Below are 21219 nucleotides of genomic sequence, written 5' to 3'. Positions count from 1 at the left end.
CTCCCTAAAGCTTAACCCCATCCCAAAAGAGAGTCAACAAAAGACTGTGAGCGGTCTCGAACGTCTATGTAGCCTATTAAGGATTACTAGTGTAATACTGTATGTACGGTTCACTTAAGCTACATTTCAACCACAAAAGTTGGATAACAAATTAGTCAGAGCTTACAAAATAGACGTACATAAACAGAAGTTGCGTTCTGCTGGCCACTGAGGTCACCATAGCAACAGCAGGCTGGGTCGTTTTTCGTTAGCGTTTCGTAGCCTACGTTACGTCGATATTAGTAGCCTATAACACAAAAATGTTTCATTTTTATTTGTTTTGTCTAACGTTATATCTTCGACTGAAGTCAATGCATATTTTGCAGGGTGTCTAATATGTATCCCCAGTATTTGTTGAGTGTCTGCCCCTTAAATAATGTGCTTTGTCTACTGTCTAGAAATATTCTATGCTTATAGTAGGCTAAGTCCTATATACTTATAAGTCATGTAAGTAATTACTGCTTGATTTACCTGAAAAAGTGTGTGAATAATATGGTTTTACACTATTTGAGCATCTGAACACAGGACCATTGACCCAACCAATTGAGTGAATTGTGGGTAGGACAAGACTGTTTGTTAGTCCCACCAGTCCAGAGGGTGTGCAGCTCTGTTTTTTGTCGCTAGAGGCAGAAAAGACACACTTCACACATCTGTGAGGGTGAACTTGGATATTTCAAAATGTGGGGAGAATTTTTTTTTTTTTTTTTTTTTGCATATACTGCCTGATTTTTTTTCTTCTGTTATATTTTTGGGCTTTGTACTTTTATTTAGATAGCACAGTAGAAGGACAGACAGTAAATCATGGCAGAGGAGAGAGGGGATTTGAACCAGAAAAGGACCTTGAACCGAGACTTGAACTCAGGTCGCCTAAAGTGCAGCCTCACTTTGTTTTGGTAATCTTACTCATGTGGCTATGGTTCCAACAGAGCAGCCACAGCCTGTTTTTTTCTGAATGAAGCAGATAGCACAGTTCACAGTGTGCATGGCCGTGGCTAGGATTTCTGGGCCCTGTGCACTGAATTTGCTATGGGGCCCCCTCAAAATCACGTGGGATGTAGTAAAGGTGTATTTTTTTAACTCAGTACTGTTTTTTAGGGTTAGGGTTTGGACTGGGGTTAAAAACACAAATTCCCCCATGAACGTTTTAATAGGTCACAGGGCCTTCAATTGGAGTAAATAAATGAATACATAAAACCGGACAGAAATGCATACTGATAGATATTACTGAATTCACAACAAATGCAACAAACTTCTGTTGTTCCAAACGACTTTCTTCTGTTGAAGACAAAAGGAGATTTTGGATACCCTTGTTTCATACTGTATGGACAAAAATGCCTTGAATTTCTCAAATTATGTTCCATAAGAAAGAAATTCATACAGGTTTGGAATGACATGATGTTGAGTAAATGATGACATCTTTCATTTTTGGGTGAATCAACCTTTAAGAACTTTATCATTTGTAAATAGTAAACACCTAATTTATATAAGACACTGACATTGATCTTTAATCAGGCCGTATTGAATTAACATTTTACTGAAATTAAAATTCATTAGAACTAAACATCTAAAAAGAAAGAAGTTTTTGCTTAGAATCCAGATTTTTGCCTCCTTCTGTTAGTAGGATGGTGGTCACAAGAAGTAAAACCATGGTCCTCATTACCTTGGTTATATGTTTATTAAAATAAATAATATGTAATAATAAACTTTAAAACTTGTAGTAAAAAGTTTAATACAATTAATATTCCCCAATATGTAATAACAGTAACATTTATAATAAATACATTTCTGCCAGCACATATAGGCTATTTGTACAGTGTTAATAACTTCAAGTTAAATTACTAATGGTGCTGAATTGACAAGCCTATTGAGATGTTCCAACAAACCTCATTGTCGTGGCTGCTTCCACCCAACATCACTAGAGAACCTTTAATGTTCTCATATCACACGGTGTATTACAATTCTGTGTCACATCTTAATGGATCAAGCAGCTTGTACTGTGTATCACTTATAAATCGTGGCAGAAGCGCTGCACTGTGCGGTGGCTGACCGCGTTCTGCTTTGATACGCGGCTGGCGGATGCATCGGTTCGCGCTGCCTCACAATTTTGGAATATTTGCTTAATGTGCTTTTGCATGCGCTGTAATTTAAAGACAGTGCCTAATATCGGGCAGGTCTCCCTCATTTCAGCAATCAGCCCACTAAGGGAATGGAAAGTCCTTGTGCTCCTGTTGGCCAGTAGCCAATCGCGGGCCCTCAAGAACTCTGTGCCCTATACACTCTGTCACCCTTTTCCCCCACTAGGAATGCCCCTGCTTGTGTGTTTAGCTTGTGTTACATGCTGAGGGTATATACTAATGGCTTGTTTTATTGGACATATTTGTGAGACGTAGAGATTTGGGGAGTGTTGCAATACAGCCAGGCCACTTTCAGGCTTCTTCATCATCACTTGGAACACTAGAAGATCTGAAAGGCCTTTGTCCCTTGTCACGTGCTGGACAAAGAAAAATAATAAGTAGAAGAAGAAATTCTTACAGAAACACTTATAAAAACACACATGAGGAGGACAAAAAAAGCTTAATAGAAGAGCCAAATTTTCTACATTTATGATGTACATATGATGTACATATACACACCTTTCTCAATTTTTTTCCCCACCATTTGGTTCTTTCTTTACAATAATTGTCTGTGTGTGTCCCGCAATTAAAAAAACATTTTACTCCTTTGATTTTTCTCTATCAAAGGGTCCAAGATACATATGGATTATTTTGTTTTTATTCTAGTGCAAGTATATATTTTTTTGTGATGCACAGAAGCCCTTTAAGTTTGGCTAAGCTTCAGCAAGGGGAGGTTCATTGTTACAAAATGGGCCAGGCTGGAGGCAGTTTGCAGTTTGGGTGAGCACAGATTTTATTTAATACGACTCCAGCAATCTGTGTCAGCAATAAGCTTGTAATTGTTTACACCCAAGAAGATCTTGCATTTACCAAGGGAGAATTGAGAAGGAGAGATAGTGTGGGGAGAAAATGAGGAGGCATCCATGTTGAAACAGGCACGAGACATTGGCTCAAAGACTTATGTTGGACAAAGAAAACGGCGATAGAGTAATGCTGGTATTGTTATCAGCAAGACTGTCTGACTCACAGCTGTAAGCATTTCTTTAATTTACAATAGATGCAACGATGAGCACATACAAGATAAAGGATGAAAAGAGCGAGGAGTGGTGAGTGTAAAGGTATCGTAGATACATACCTGAAACATTTGCTGTCATAATTTGAAAGAAAAGCCCAGTATGCAACAGAAACACAAGCTTAGCAATGTACAGTAGAAAGCTAGAGTTTGTTTCCACAGAATAGAGCGAGTTGTTACTCTAAAGACATTCCATCTACAGCAGACTGTTGTGTAAAAATGAAATTGACAAGCTTTATCAAATGAGAGGCCCTTAGAGACCAAGTCAATATGAGTATTAAAGCTAACATTGGGCCATTGTTACCATCCTGAATCAGATTAGTATCATGCAGTTTGTCTTGAATACTGGCAGATTGCTTTGCAGCTTTCTGAAATGATATTTAGTGTCTAGGATATGTAATAACTTGTTTTCTGTGTTCATAGGTTGAAGATAACCAACTAACCAAACACAAAAATCTTTTAGTGGATGTTTTAAACCTCCACTGAAAGAAACACTGTGTCTCTGCAATTTGATAATGTGACTCAGGGAAATAACCTCCTTGGCTCTCCATGAGAAAGAATCAGGTGAAGTGAGCAAATGAGGTGATACCTTCAATATCTCTGTGTTTAGAGAGCTCGCTGAGATGAAAAGTAAAAAGCCCAAGTACTGGTAGAGCAAGAATGTGGTTATTAGTGTGATGTACTTCAAACAGTTTTGTTATTTTGTCATTTTAATGTTTTTCTGAATATATTGTGGGAGACAGCTTTTCATGCTAAAGGCGAAAAAGTGGTCTCTACTGATAGTTAGTAAGTGGGACTTGTTATATGCTTTTAAAGTGAAAAATAAAGCATCACTTTAAGAGCTATTGGGACTAAGATTTAGTATTCACCTCTAGAAATTAAACTGAAACACTTTATTCCCATGGGCCTAATCACACTGTGGAATGAAACGTGTCCATTGACAGTTTTTGAGATTCTTTTTTCCATGTTGTTGACTCACTGACCAAGAAGACAAAATCAATCAATCAATTAAAAGTTTGTCATCAGAATTGAAATTGCATTCTCAGTTCATTTTTGAATGTGGTGTCTGAACATGGAATTTCTCTATTTCAAATATTAGTCTTGGTTCCCAGGTATCATCTTAATGTAGCCAAATCTTTTTCTGTGCAAGTCAGTTCACTCAGCAGGCATCTTGGCAATGGCCCCAGGCAGCTATTTTCTGTGTAATTAATACAACTTCTGTCTGCTGAAATGGGGAAAGACTGAAGTCTCCAAAGTTGTTTGTGCCTCAATAACATAAAACCAGAAATAAAATCTGGCAACAACAGTATCATACATTTTATGTCTTTAGCTCAAATATTGAGTGTTGTGGTTTCTTCCATTCATTTATCATCAAGTAGGTTCCAGCACACCTTTGTGACCAACATAGGAAAAAGTGATTATAAAAGTTTTGACTACAAGTGGTCCATCACTTCTTTCTTACACTGTTTATGTAGCCTAATCTTACTGGGGCTGAGAATGATTTGGTTGATTGGTTTATGCCATTCTAGCAGTCAGACAAACATTTGAATGACAACTATAAATCCTACACTATGATTAGAGGCACTCTGAAATACAGCTCTCAAATATCAGCTGCTTTTTCAAGCGGGATGAATAGTCTCTTTTGGTGGTGTATTATAATCCAATTGATTTTTTACGATCTCTTTGACACTAAGGCTACTCATATCTTTCAATAATATTCTGAGTTCAGTACAAGTTAATATCAAGTGGCAGCATTTTTAGTGCACCATTGCAATAAAAATGTATTGTCCTTTAAAAAAAAAGATAAATGATAAAAGAAGCTGTGAGGTAGTGACAATGGTCAATGGGTCCAATTTTTGAAGTTTAAAAAAAAATAAAATATGAAGGTTATATTTTTATAAAGGCACTTTAATTAATTATTCTGTTAAAATATGTGTACTAATTGATTTGTAAAGTTATTAAAATATAGCAGAGTTTACATGCCACGAGAGATGTGGACATCACAGAGGTGCCATCAGTTGCTGTTTATATCACTTGTATTAACTATTTCTTTTTAGTGGCAATCTGCACTAGACTATGAATGTGAGCATGTAATATTTGCATTAGACTAAAGCCTCTCTCTATGAGTGTGTGGAAATTAGATTTTTGTCTAGGAAAATGTGTGTGGTCATGAAAGAAACTAATATGTCAGAGCCCAACCCCTGACACGGACGTCAATAGGATTTTCAATTATGACAATCCTATTGTAAATTTGCCTACTCTTCGAAGATAATTGGCTTATTCCTGTGTTAAATTGGCCTGTTCTACAGGATGTTGAGTGGGTTTAACACGCTCTCACTGCAGACACAGTATGTCAGTTTCTGTGGGACTCAGATGGGTATTACACGCAGAATTATTGTATGACAATGATGGACTGATAGCTGTGGAGGGCCTGAAGCAAAGGAAGAACGTGTTATGGCACATGGACTGGCATCCGCTTTATCAGACATACAGACAGATGTATTCCCCTTCACACAGTCATGCACTGCCTCTCTGGAAGAGCACAAATCACGGACGAGAGGGCTGCCTGCCTGGCTGGCTGTGGCGAATTTTAAATGTGAACTGTCATTTTTGGTTGCCATTTTGGCTCAAATCGAGGAATGGATGAACTTCATCTTGTTTACTTGCTGTCAGTTGCTTGCTGTCCTCCTACAGAAACCCATGCCAGTGGTGAGCAGGACCGAGTTACCACCAATTTACCTGGTTTATTTAGAAAATAGAAAAAAATGTCTTTGCAATTTATCCCTTAGTTGAGATTGGACACTAGCCACGGCTCGAGCTTTTCAAATCAAATGTTCCAAACAAAGCATGTAATAACCTCGACAGCCAGCCTTATCCAGTGCAGTCCCAATTATGTCACATTTGACTGTAGGAGCCAAACCTTTAGTGACCCTGACAATCATCTTTCTTCACCTCATTAAGTTTCAAACCTCCATCTCCAACTCTTTCCAATTTGTAGTCGAATGGAAATGTTGTCTCTCTATGTACCTTAATCATTATCTCCACATCAAACGAACAGAGCAGGCCTCCGTTTATGGCTTTGAAGATTTTTTTCTCATCAGTCTTGTGCCTCAAAGAGCCTCTAGAAAAATGTGTGTTCTCAAGCATGCTTTAACCCTTTAAAAGAATATTCCAGGCTCAATACAAGTTATCCTCAACTGACAGCACTTGTGGCATAATTTTGTTTAACTTTTTTTGTTAAGATTTTTGTTTCACACACCTCCGCTCATCCGCTCAGGTGAATCCCGTAAATCCATAAGTGTTACATGCTATGTTAATAGTATAGCCACAAGACGTAAACAATATTTGTGTTAACATTATTTAGTATGAAAATTTACTTTCTAACATTTTTTGCGTAAAGTCATAGCATATTTTACAACTATGTTGCACCTACAGTAAAAGCCTAAAACAACCATAAAAATGATCAGCTCAGACAATGCAAGTTTTAACAAAAGAATTAAAGGGGTCATATGATGCTGCTATAAAGGACATTACAGTATTTGGTGAAATGAAATGTGTTTATGCAGTTTAAGGTTTAAATAACACATTATTTTCCACATACTGTACATTATTGTTTCTCCTCTGTGCTCCGCTTTTCTGAAACGCATTGATTTTTACATGGCTCATTGGTCTGAAAAGCGAGGTGTGCTCTGATTGGCCAGCTATCCAGTGCACTGTGATTGGCCGAATACCTCAAGCGTGTGATGGAAATGTTACGCCCCTTAACATATTGCGATGCCCTGTCCAGTCGGAGCATCGAGACATAAACAATAAACCCCATTATGAATGTGAAATAAACATGATGTGTAATCTTTTGGAAGGCCAAACAAAATAGTTTCACTTTCGAAACGAAACAGCGTTTCACAAGTGAGCCAGCTTGAGTGAACAGAGGCAGGCGGGCTTGAGAACGGCATGGCCAGTGGATTCTACAAAGGAGCGATTGTTTGGCTTACGGCAACCACATGTGACGACCCCGGGCTGGACTCCGCTTTGTCCACAGTGAAAGCCGATCCAGCGATCCACAGTGCAAAGTTATATTTATATATTATATTTATATTTATTCATTTAGCTGACGCTTTTATCCAAAGCGACTTACAATTGCTATATATGTCAGAGGTCGCACGCCACTGGAGCAACCAGGGGTTAAGTGTCTTGCTCAGGGACACATTGGTGTCTCACAGTGGATTCGAACCCATGTCTCTCACACCAAAGGCATGTGTCTTATCCACTGCGCCACCAACACACCCAAGTTAATGTATTTCCTCAGCAACCAGCACAGATTAGGTCCAGGCATGACGAAGCAGATATCATCCTCTTTTGGAAGGTCTTTTTAGCTTTTTTTTTTTTTTTTTTACAGTGAAACACAAAGCCTCTATATGACATGGCGGTGGTGGCAACAACAATACTAAAATGAGAATGAAAGGTACGCCTTCTTTCTTTGCGTGAACATCTGGACGGCATTATGCAAATCTTCCCATGTGTTAGAATGAGCAGTTTTAGGGGTGTGTGGATGAGTCTTATCTTTTATAAAGAATATCTCTTTGGATTTGAGACTTTAGTCTTTGCAACTTTACAGATCTTCTTATGCACCAAGAGCTTGTAACACTCCAAAGAGAAAGGAAAACTTTAAATTGCATCATATGACCACTTTAATGTAAGTGCTTTTCTAAAATGAATAGCTTCCTTCATTGTAAATGCCACACCATAACCTGTGCTTTTTTTGTGCTTTTTAAAAAAAGAAAGAGAGTCAGATTTTTTTTTTGTGGTAATCAACATTACTCTGTAAATGCTGTTGACTGAGCTCAATTTGTACTGAACTTAGAATATCTCTTTATATGCAGTGAAAACCAAGTAAAAATGAGGCCTGAGCCTAAATGCTTAACATTAAGAACCCTGAGGCACAATGTATCCTGTGTACACACTTACACTGGCACATGACAGATGAGTTTGTCAGCAGTTGCAGCTGCTTGCAGAGATAGAATTAGACTGTAGCGTTTATAAATGCAAGAGTTAACAAAAATAGAGAAGCTGAGTATTAAAATAAAATTTCTCTATGCAAAATTAATTTTGGTGCAAAGAAATATGTGATGTTTGCTTTATATGCCATGTCTGATTTCCACAGACACGTCGAGGACAAGTAGGACAACTGTGAAATATTTAGCAGATAAAGGAGCGATAGATTACATAGTAGATCCTGTAGAGCAGGGATGGCCTATCCTGTTCCTGAAGAGCTACCTTCCTGCAGAGTTCAGTGGAAACCCTGCTCCTACAAACCTGTCTGTAATTATCAAAAGTTCCTTAAGATCTTAATAAGCTGGTTAATGTGTATTTGATTAGGGTCGGAGATGTACTTTGCAGGAAGGTAGATATCCATGAACAGGATAGGGCACCCCTGCTGTAATGAGTACCAATATTGTGCTGTACTAATATTGTTCCTCTACACATTTAAAGTCAACATGAATACCATTTGCAATTCATTTTACACCCATAATAAGGAAAATGTGTACTTGGATTATTCAATCATGAACTGATTGCGATTGTGAAAAGTGAAAAGTTTGACATCACTGTACATCATTTTATGACTACGTTTAAACGTGATAAGGGATGTGAAAATAATATTTAATATTTTTTATTTGAAATGGATATTTTTTTATTTATTTCAAATAGATTAGATATATTATAACTTTAATCCCCAAAGAAACACTTCAGTTAAATGCAACAGTAGTATTAAATCTACTTGCATTAATATTTTAATAAAAAAAAATTCTTGGGAATTTCTGTGCTGACTGCATATCTGTATAAATAATTCCTAGGGGTTTAGTACGATTCAAAACCAAGGATATGCATTTTCTCTTGATATCTTTTCCTTGAGTGTTTTGGAATTCTAGGCCATTGCTTTCTCTCACCAATGATCATAAATATAGCAACTGTAAGGAAAAAAAAATCATATGACTGAAACAGAAACAGATGAATATGACATGATAGCTGAAAAATAAGAGGGCTTGGTGACTTTATCTGGAAAGGAAAGTTTTTTAAATGCAATGAGGAATTTTTCACAACATGAATGAAGAAAATAAGCAGGGTTAATTATGTTTTCATGCTGACTTTAAGCAGGCTCATCGCTCTACATTTAATTAAGTAAAAAGTTGACAAAGATAATTCAAAGATCCGAGTCAGAGATGGTTATTGTTTCTGTGCTATTGTAGGGTCTTTTGTTTGTCAATGTGTACAAAACCGTGATGCGTCACCCACACTATTGTTTAACCAACAACAACCTCCTTTACCATTTTTTCCAATTTGATGTAGTAAATGTGCATCATCAGTTGGTGTGTGTGTGTCTGAGGATTTATTCCTGCAGCTCTGTTTACATTGTGAATGATTATCCTCGTTTGTTAAAGTATGACTCTGATTATGTGAGTCTCCAGTGAAGAGAGAGACCAGAAGAGGAGTGTTGTGAACCTGGTTCATTGGGAGCATAATTAATGGAGTGCGGTTCAGTTGTCATGCGTGATATTTCAGCTCTGGATATACTTGAGGAACTCTTTTGATGAATAGGCAATTAGAGAGAGCCCCCTCATGCCTACTGCCTGACTGATCTCCTTTTAACATAATTTCTGTTTCTCTGATGAAATGCAAAATGAATCATCAATACCTGGGTCCAGGGAATGCTGAGCCTGTGATTTTAATTGTAATAGGGTGACGCGAACTGCAGAGATATATATGTGTGTGTTTGTGGCCCTTGATAACATTTGCAGTGTATTTTCTGAAGCCATCAATAAACATGTGTTTTGAATTTTTATACCTGAAAAATTCTTGGGTCTGATTGAATGTTGATGTCTCTAGGTTGCTGTGTTTAATGCTAATGTGTTATCACTTGCCAAAGTTTGGCAGAGTCTTAATTGAGTTTTTTTTCCCTTTTTCTGATGCATTAATCCTGTCTCGCAGTCCCGCATTTTCCTTTTTTCTCATATTGATTTTTATTAAAAAGGCTTATCACTCACTTCAATTAGAGAGGGGGGATGTGGGTTTGATTTTCAGTGACAGGCTTAAATCTTTTTTTTTTTTTAGGCCTTAATCATAAAAGTCTTATATTATACATATTTGATAATCCTGCTTGGAAAAAAGGAATGGAATAAATTTCTGATCACCTGGAGATCCTGGAGTTGGCTGGCATTCCAACGGTACCCTCGACAACCAGAGACGCTCCGCTATCTAGACCGAGGAATTACATTAAGTTCCCGGCAACTGTTTAACCGGAAGATTTTCATTGTCAATTATTACATTCTGAGGATTTCTGTTCTTTTGATTCTGTTTATTAAAGACTGTATTGTTGCATATCGCTCTTGGGTCATCCTTCTCTCCTCGCATTACAGAAAAATCTGGCCAAATGGACCCAGCGAGCAGCTACCCCTTTCAGGCAGCTGTTGAACTCCAGGGTGCGATGCTGGGCCGACATCAGGAGGAGCTCTCTGCTGCAAGACAGGCTGTCGAGTCCCTGTCTTCTCAGGTATCGGACCACTCGTTTTCATCTTCTGCGTCCTGAAACACCCGTTACCCAGGATCACCGTGAGAGGCCGGAACCGCGGATAAACAACCCTTCGTGTTACTCCGGTGAGCCTACTCAATGTCGCACCTTCCTGATGCAATGTGAAGTTGTCTTCTCTCTGCAGCCCTCGACCTACACTACTGATCGTGCTCGAGTCGCCATTGTCATTTCACTACTTTCCGGATGAGCCCGTGAATGGGGAGCTGCTAACTGGGAGATCGACGCGGACTGTGTGTTTAATTTTCCCCAGTTTAAGGCTGAAATGATTTTGATCGCTCGGCTTATGGAGAGGAGGCTTCACGATTACTTTCCATTCTTCGCCAGGGAGGGCGCTCTGCAGCGGACTTCTCGATCGAATTCCGCACTCTAGCTACCACTAGTTGCTGGAATGAGCCAGCTTTGGTGGCCCGCTTCCTGGAGGGACTCTGTCCGGAACTCAAGGCCGAGATCTTTGCTCCGGAGGTGCCTGCTCATCTTGACTCCCTTATCGATCTGGCGATCCGTATAGAGAAGCGCTTTGAATTACGCCACCGGGCGCTGCCGGGAATCGTCTCTGCTATCTGCTCCGCCTGACGTTGAATGACATCACTGTTAAGAATCGCTATCCCTTACCACTGATGTCATCTGCCTTTGAATTATTGCAGGGAGCAAAGATTTTTACTAAACTCGATCTCCGTAACGCCTACCATCTCGTGCGCATCAAAGAGGGTGACTAGTGGAAGACCGCTTTTAATACGCCCCTCGGTCACTTTGAATATCGGGTTCTTCCGTTCGGTCTAGTCAACGCACCTGCCGTGTTTCAAGCCCTCGTAAACGACGTCCTCCGGGACATGCTCAATGTTTTCGTCTTCGTCTATCTCGACGACATTCTGATCTTTTCTCCCTCTCTCCAAGTGCATGTCCAACACGTTCGACGAGTCCTCCAACGCTAACTGGTGAATCGACTCTTTGTTAAAGCTGAGAAGTGCTCGTTTCACGCCTCCTCTGTTTCATTTCTCGGTTTGGTCATTTCTGCTGAGGGGGTCAGTATGGATCTTAACAAGGTCCTGGCGGTTACCGATTGGCCCGTCCCCGACTTTTGTGTCGCGCTCCAACGATTTCTTGGTTTCGCAAATTTTTACCGCCGCTTTATACGCAACTTTAGCCAGGTGGCCGCTCCTCTCACCGCCTTGACCTCTATCAAATCTAAATTCGAGTGGTCCGATTACGCTCAACGCGCCTTCGATCGCCTTAAGTCTCTATTCACTACGGCTCCCATTTTACTCACTCCGGACATCTCGAGACAATTTATCGTCGAGGTCGACGCCTCGGAGGTGGGGGTCGGGGCTGTCCTTTCTCAGAGCTCACCTGCTGATGAGAAGGTACACCCCTGTGCCTTCTTTTCTCATCGTCTCTCTCCCGCTGAGCGAAACTATGACGTCGGTAACCGTGAACTACTCGCCATTCGTTTGGTACTGGGGGAGTGGCGTCAATGGTTGGAGGGAGCTCCGGTTCCATTCGTAGTTTGGACTGATCACAGAAATTTAGAATACATTCGTTCTGCTAAGAGATTAAGCGCTCGTCAGGCTCGCTGGCCTCTGTTTTTTACACGTTTCAATTTCTCCATCTCGTATCGCCCCGGGTCGAAGAATGTTAAGCCTGACGCTCTTTCTCGGCTCTTTGATTCATCAACTCCCACCACCACCCAGGAGGAGATTATTCCCTCTGCCTGTGTGGTAGGCGCGGCGGTTTGGGGAATTGAGAGGTTGGTCAAGCGTTCACTAGCCCGGGTCGCTGTCTCGTGCACCTGTCCTAAGCATCGTCTGTTTGTTCCTGTCACTGCACGCTTGGCTGTCCTCCAATGGGGACATTCCTCAAAATTGTCTGCCCATCCCGGCGTGCGGGGCACTCTTGCCACGATCCGCCAATGCTTTTGGTGGCCCACTTTGGACCGTGACGCACGACGCTTTATCGCTTCCTGTGTGGTTTGTGCCCAGACCAAATCCGGTAACTTGCCTCCAGCCGGTCTACTTCGCCCTTTACCGGTTCCTTCGCGTCCGTTGTCCCATATTGGACTCGATTTTATCACCGGTCTCCCTCCTTCCGCGGGGAACACGGTCATCCTAACGGTCGTCGATCGTTTTTCTAAGTCTGCTCACTTTATTCTGCTCCCTCCGCTCCCCTCCGCTAAGGAGACGGCTCAGATCATGGTTGATCACGTTTTTAGATTGCACGGTCTGCCCACCGACATTGTCTCTGATAGGGGACCACAGTTTGCCTCGCAATTCTGGAGGGAATTCTGTCGCCTCATCGGAGCTTCCGCTAGCCTTTCGTCCGGGTTTCACCCACAGACTAATGGTCAGGCCGAACGGGCCAATCAGATTGTCGTTCGCATTCTCCACTGTTTAGCTCATCGTAATCCCTCGTCGTGGTCAGAGCAACTCGCCTGGGCTGAATACGCACACAACTCGCTCCCCTCGTCTGCCACGGGTCTCTCTTCTTTTTCCTGCTGCCTGGTTTATCAGCCCCCATTATTTTCCTCGCAGGATTCGGAATCTAATGTTCCGTCAATACAGGCGTTTATCGATCGCTGCAGGCGCACTTGGAGAATGGTGAGATCAGCTCTTTGTCGCTCGAGGAGTCGCATGAGCACCACTGCCAGCAAGCGTCGTGTAAAAAGCCCCCGCTACGTTCGCGGCCAAAGGGTTTGGCTTTCTTCATCTAATTTGCCACTCCACTCTGAGTCTCGTAAATTGGCCCCTCGCTTCATCGGACCATTCCGCATTTGTAAAGTCCTTAGTCCAGTCGTAGTCAAGCTGTCACTTCCTCCAAAACTTCGTCGCGTACACCCCGTTTTCCATGTCTCTTGCATAAAACCGTCGATTTGCGCGCCCTCATGCCCATCTATTCCTTCTATTCACGTCGAAGGGTCTCCTGTGTACAAGGTCCGCCGACTCTTAGACATGCGCCGCCAAAGCCGTGGACATCTATTCTTAGTGGACTGGGAGGGATACGGCCCGGAGGAGAGGAGTTGGGTGTCTGCCCGGGTCATCCTGGGCCCTTCGCTGGTTGATGATTTTCTCCGGTCTCGTCAGGCTCCTTCCTCGGGAGCGCCAGGGGGCGCTCGTTGAAGGAGGGGTACTGTCATGATCCTGGTTCTTCCTTTACTTTTTTCTCCCTCCTCTGGCCGCACACATTTACACACACACTCATATGTACGCACACACACCCCTGATTACTTCATCGCTCATTACGCACACACATCGCTCTCATCCCCAGGTGTTTCCATTCATTACTTGTTATCCTCATCATCAGTTCCACACCAGTTATCGCTTTCCCTAATTATCACTACTTCTTCTAGCCCTGTTTCCCCCTGTCTCTTTGCCAGATTATTTCAGAAGCTATGCTTACGAATTCTCTGCGATGTACCCTCTCCTGTCTTATCTAGTCCCGTCCGGTCCTGTGCTCGTAAGGGGGATTGTCCTACCACTGTGAATTGCTACTAAGCTATGCTTGTTACAGAGTACCTGTGACTGCGCTCGTTGCTTTCTGATCACCTGGAAATCCCGGAGTTGGCTGGCATTCCAACGGTACCCTCGACTACCAGAGACACTCCGCAGCCTAGACGGAGGAATTACTTTTAGTTCCCGGTAACTGTTTAACCGGAAGATTTTCGTTGTCAATTATTACATTCTGAGGATTTCTGTTCTTACCTCTGGACTTTTGATTCTGTTTATTAAAGACTGTATTGCTGCATATCGCTCTTGGGTCATCCTTCTCTCCTCGCATTACATAAACAGCCGCCCCCTAAATGTTCAAAGGATAAATCTGCTTGTGTTTCTATATATTGTACGTTCCATAGAGATAGGGACTGATTCAAACAGAGAGCAAAAGTGTTGTTTGAACTTGAAAAAGGCACCACAATGCTCGAGCCAACCCGTCAAATCAGGCATCCTCACGTACAAGGATCAAAACATTTTTTTTTATTATGCCATGCTCATTAATTCACTCATTAATGCCATTTCAGTTTACACAGACACTGAAGTTGATAGAATGATGGAGATGGCAGACTGAAGGGGCAATCCCATCAGGCTTTGCTGCTGCTGTTTGTGGTGATGGGGCCAGTAATAGGAGCTGGAAGGACACCTACAGTAATTGCAATAGTTTTTATTATGGTAAAGGTAGGAGAATGGCCATTTGTTTTTTATTGTGTGTAGCGTCTTGTCATACAAAGGCAAAATATAGCAACTACACAACACTGAAACTATTATTGATCGAATCATTTGATATTAACCTTCTTTTGTCTGAATCAGATTGGTTAAGCCAAACCTGTCCGTTCCAGAACAGATTATGTCAGGCGGATTATCCAACATTTTAGTGGTAGCATCCACCTAAAGAGGTATAATCAACTAATTTGAAATATATATTCATATTTATTTTAGAAGAATGGAAGCCATTTTCTGCCACGGAATAAAAAATAAAAATGAAAATGAGCAATTCTAAATTTATGGCCAAGTCTTAGGTTAAACCAGGATCAGGCCATAGTTCAATTAGGTAATTTAAGTAATTTCTTTAAACATGCCTTAGAAAAAAAAAATATTACTGGTGTGCATCTTGAGGCAAAACAAGGGGACTGACATATTTTAAGATCAATCAGTGCAAGTTTGTTTTACTAGAAACATCTATATATCCCTTTTGAAAGTGCCACAGGTAACATTTCTGTGATTTTCGACAAACCTAATTTGTGTCATGTGAGAAATATGAAAATATAGGTTAACGAGCTTGTATTTTGAATATTTCCCATATGAACACACCACCCTTCTGACACTTTGCATGACCCACAATTTAAGAAGCACTGGTCTAAGAGACCCCATTTTTTTGCTGTGTTTTGCCTTTGTAAAGTAGATGCACAGTCACAGACTCATATATATAATTTACTTGCTAATGGTCTTGACTTCAAAGCTCCGATTGATCCATCTTAGCAGTTTGGTGTGGCATACTTTCTTGCCTTCAGATCACAGTTTTTTATGACGGGTCATAAGCGCAGAGCTCTGCAGTGACCTTAATCTGGGGGAGGTGTTGAATTTTGAGTGCTTCTTTGTCTTTTTTTCACCATCATTATCTACAGTCAATTTCCTGGAAGCTGAGTGTGAATGACTTCACGTAGAGAGAAAATCTTGTGCCTGTTGACTCAGAGATCTAGTAATCGCAAAGCATTGCTTTCCATAGTACATAGCCATCTGATTCTTCACTATTTATATGCAACCAGAACATGATATCAGAATCAGAGAACACCAGTGGATATGTACACAGTTGCATACTCAGAAAACTCTGTCCAAATCACTCACAAATCACAGGGTGAAATGTGCTCATGTAATACATCACAGAGAGTTTCCATATCATTTTCATCAAGTCCAATGCCACACAAAAGCATGCTCATTGGAATTCTTTTACCATTTGAGATCCGAAAACTCTTATGGATCTCATCAGTGCAATAAAAGCTGCTAAATGCAATGTGATACACATGTACTGCCACAAGCTACATGTCAAAAGGACTGTTTAAACAGCTCCCTGGGGCCCAGGTATGAGCTGTTTGAATAAACAGGTACTACAGAGAATGCTGTTGACTCTTATATTTATAATACTCTTGTCAAAATTGTGATTATTTAAAAATGTTTTTAAAAAAAGTCTTTTATGCTCATCAAGGCTGCATTTATTTAATCAAAATTACAGTAAAAACAATAATACTGTGAAATATTATTGTGGTTTCAAAGAGCTTTTTAAATATATTCTAAAATATAATTTATTCCTGTAATGCAAAGTTGAATTTTTCATATATATATATATATATATTTCCATAAGACGCCTTTAGCAGCCAGCCAATCATAATGCATTGATGCCAGCTCTTGCCTTTTTTGTGTGTAATATGCATTAGCTGGGTCATGAATGTTCAGTGGACATTCTGTGGCCAATTTGGCATGCTGTTTCAGGCTGAGACTAACCATTTTTATGAATACTGGGCACATTTAAATATCTTAAAAAGAGATTTTTATAATGATGACAATTTTTAATTATAAATATGCACGATGTTAAGATAAACCATAGTGCTGCAATACCTCTGTAATTTTCTTGACTGGTCATTAGCCTCCTCCATAATAGAGTCAAGAGATCAACACTCGTCATGTGGAAATTGATCATTTTAAAGGCCGACAACATCTCACCTTCTGCTGTTCTCTTATTTTGCCTGCAGCCTAAAACTATGACTATTGACTCTGAAAATGCACCAACGGCTACATACTAAAGTTCAAGCACTGAAGATTTGGCAATTGCAAAGCATACCTCAGGCTTATTGTACAGTAAATGTACTTTATTGCAAGTAGGCAGAATTTGCAGATACTAGGAGCCATAAATAAAACTCATCCCACAAGTGAATGGGTTAAAATTAGTATTCACATATTACATTTTTCTCATGAGCATAATGCAAGTTTTGTTGACTCTTGATTGTGTTGTTTCTTATTTGTAAGTCGCTTTGGGTAAAAAGCATCTGCAAAATGACTAAATGTAATATGCAAATGTAATCGCAAATGTGAGCAAACTGTATTTTGAACATTATAGCTGTAGCCTGGTTTGGCTAGAACTGCCTGTGAAGTTGGGTTCGTTTAGATCACTGAGCCACGTTGACATAGAAATAGAGAAATAGACTTTTCCTCCTGTCCAGTCAGACGTGAAATCACTAGACTCCTCTCTCCTACCTCCACCCACCAATAGCCAATATCCCATGCAGTCAAAGCTGAGTGCCAAAACTTGTTCCTTTCACATTGACAGAAAGTTTTATGAGTAATACCTGCACGTTCACGCATTTTACATTGCTCATGTGTACATCTGTGTGCATGTGGAAGAGACATTAGTGTGGCAGAAGTGGGTTGGTAGGTGTGTTTGTGTGGTTCTGACAGATCTGGGTAAAGAGTCTTGAGACGCTTTTGTATCCTGTCATCTGGGGTTTGTTTTGTATCCTGTCATCGTTGGCTGCTGCACCTACAGCTGTACTATTAAAAGCACGAGTGCACCAGGCCATAGCTGTCATCACCAGGAAAATCTAATGAATCAGAGCATGGAGAAAGACAGGACGAGAGATGAAGGAGAAAGAGCAGCTGAGATTTTATGATACATTGTTGGGTGAGTTTTGGTTAAGAGCCAGACAGTTGTGATAATATAAGTGTGCATGAGACAGCTGTTTGTGACTGATAATTTGATCATGTTTAGTATATTGTGTTTGTGCTCTGTATAAATATTAGGGATGTGAATCAATTAAACATTTTGTTAATTACATAATATACATACTAATCAAATTAATCGCACATTGTAAAAAATTATTGCAATTTTATGGTAAAAGACTATAAAAAATATTTTTCCCTTACTATAGGCTATAGAGGGAAAAACTCTAATGTAATTTTACATTAAAATACAGGTTCACGTGTTTTTCGGTGGTTGTCAGTGTATTATAGAGGTAGAAAACTTATTATATTTTAATGCTTAGTATATTTAAAGTTTGGAGGTTGGTATATTAACATTACATCAATTAATGAATTATACAGTGTTTAATTGTAAGTTTAAGTTTAATGCATATGTTGATACCATATTTTTATGATCCGGCAACCACAACTGCCTTGTTTTATTTATTTATTTACAGTGTAATATCAATTCTTGGTGAGAAAAGTGATTTTGGAAAACAAAAAAGACATGGAAGCTTAAAATGCTGCAATGGGAACATGTTTTATTATATTCAGTATCTTACAAATATTTTACATTATTAAACAATTAACATTGTTTAAAGCTGTATCTTATAAATATGCCACCCCCCAGTTTTCTGAATTTAATAAAGTTTGAATAAAAACATTTATATTTCTGAAATATATTCAAAGTCCTAATAATAAGTATGCATATTTGTTTCATTTTTAAACTCTACCTGGTTAGCTATCAAGGTGTAAAGGTCCATATGTGTAAAGCCCAGGATTGTTTAGAGGTTAGAAAGGTATGTCTGATATCCCCCTCGAGCCCATCCATAGCCATTATTGAGCAGTGGGGGATTGATCAACTCTAACAGCTCTTACCGTGTCTCTTTTTCCCGGCGCTACCTTTTCCCTTTCTCTCTTTCCTAATCAGTTACCGGTTTCTTCTTTTTTTGTCTTGTTCATGGATTGTCACCAGCTCTGCATCTCCTTTCATAACTCTGGACACTCATTCACATTAATCTTATTATCTGCATCATTTCTGAATAGTCTGAAAGCCTAACGTTCCTTTTTTCTGCGTAGATTTCCATTCAGTTGTTCAATACTGGTACTCAAAGTAATTACCCAGGACCATCTCCATCTATCTTTTACTCTTTTTCATCAGGCTTCATCACGGTGCTCTATCGTAACCTTTGATCTGCCACTTAAACTGTGTCTGTCGTTTCATCACAGTGCTTTTGAGTGGTTTATTTTCGTTTGCGTATCGGTTCTCACGAAAATTCACTCCGGGCCTGTGCTGCCAACACGCCTCAAGGCCAAAGAAAAAAGAAATAAAAGCTAATTTCTGCCTGATTCATCATGTGAAGATTGCCCTGCATTTATTGATAATTGCTTTTTTCCGTTTAAAAGGATGCCGTTAAAATGTCAATCGAGTAAACTCTGAGAAACGCAGCTGTCGCTGCAATTAACTTCTTGCTTTCCTTAATGAAAGGATTAATCCACTGGCAAATCTCTTGGGTCTTTACACACATCTATTCTTTTCTCTGTCAGCGGCATAAAGCCTACCCGTGTGATGAAAAATAGGACTATCAGTAGCCCGTGCCAAAAGCGGCATTCAGCTTCGCGGTTTGATGTCGCTTCAACTCTTGCACTCTCAGCTTTATGCCCATTGACTTTTAACCATAGCAGCTCTGTCACAGCTTCCTGTCGATGCGTCTCTACTTATCTTCCTCCTTGCTGCTTTCCCACACTTCAGCTCTAAGCTTCCTTCTTCGTCACAGTGGGACGTCTTCCTGCCCTTGTCTCTAACCTTCAACAAACATACAGCCAGGCAAACACAAGTTCACCTATGAATGCTTTCTATCGCGAGTCTAAAGTTTATGGGTTCTGAGTTGGACACACTTGATCAATTGCTAATGTCACTCGACAGAGAGCGAACGGGGCCTTGGACAATCAATCACCTCATTGATCTGGTTTCTTTTCATCACACTGTGAACACACACACACGCAGGTTAAACCTGATAAATCAGACACTTGGCAAATGTCAATCAGTCATAGTTTTTTAGTTAACCAATTGATCAAAGCTCAAGACTTTATGGCTTTCATTTCAGCAAAGCTGTTCTGCCTGTATCGGACAGCGTCTGTTGGGGTTCAATACTCTGCGGCCGGAGTGATTTGTTATAGACAGCGGTGTAACTCCAGAGATGTCTTCTGTACTTGAAGGCCTGGGTTTAACAAAGCTTTTCGGTGTCTGACAGTTAATTGTTTTTAGACTGCCGTTCAGAATTGCTTTTGGCCCAAATTTGGTTTTATCCAAACTTTATGCATTATGAATGTTTATGTCCTAACAGTGCTCATCCTCTTACCTGGAGAATAATATAAATTATCTGTTATGTTGAGGTGATTGTCCAACCCTCTACGCACACCTTGGCAATATAATCGCCATTGGCTAGTAAAAAATATTGTTTACTCGCCAGACTGATATACTATTTTACACACACACAAATATATATACTGCTCAAAAAAATAAAGGGAACACTTAAACAACAAAATGTAACTACAAAGTATTTTATAAGACTATTTCATTCATTCAGATCTAGCATGTGTTGCTTAAGTGTTCCCTTTATTTTTTTTGAGCAGTGTATATGATTCCAATCAGCTTATCTTTGTAAAATGGCACAGCTTCTTAAATCTTAGCTTCTTTATCAGTCAGTCAAGCATTATATTATGGCATTAAGCACTATTTAATGATATAACTTTAATGATTAGAACTAAAACTTGAATGCATATTTGTCATTTTAACTGAACTTAAGACTGGTGGTGATACTTAAGATACTTTTGGTAATTTGGGGTTTCTGTAAAAAAATAATAGTAATAGATCATATTAATTATTATTAAAAGATAATACTACTACCATACTAACATTATACAATGCACTACAGATTGAAGAGCTGCTGGGTTCATGAATATTAATCAAAACAGGTACGGTAACAGATGAGCGCCAGCCAATGAAATTACCATTTGAGCATTAGCTCCGCCCCCTACTACCGGAGAAACCGGCATATCTTCTGCTTGTCCTAGAAAGCTGAATAATTCCAAATGAACTCCATTATTTTGACAGGAAAATACAAGAAAGAATATAGTTTACATGTAGCGCAGTGATTCACTCTCTCTCTTTGCATTTGTGAGAAACAGCGCTAT

General features: G+C 39.9%; 2 protein-coding genes across 4 annotated transcripts in view; one reads left to right on the top strand and one right to left on the bottom strand.

The window, feature by feature from the left end:
• LOC132154697 (protein arginine N-methyltransferase 5-like) overlaps positions 1 to 21219 on the bottom strand; it is a 463524-nt gene that overhangs the window by 47501 nt on the left and 394804 nt on the right. The gene's annotated exons all lie outside the window — the stretch shown is intronic.
• Positions 1 to 21219, top strand: part of LOC132154693 (uncharacterized) — a 158223-nt gene that overhangs the window by 1164 nt on the left and 135840 nt on the right. The gene's annotated exons all lie outside the window — the stretch shown is intronic.

Source organism: Carassius carassius, chromosome 12, assembly GCF_963082965.1.
Source record: "Carassius carassius chromosome 12, fCarCar2.1, whole genome shotgun sequence".
Classification (NCBI taxonomy): domain Eukaryota; kingdom Metazoa; phylum Chordata; class Actinopteri; order Cypriniformes; family Cyprinidae; genus Carassius; species Carassius carassius.
This window is presented reverse-complemented; position numbering and strand designations above follow the sequence as displayed.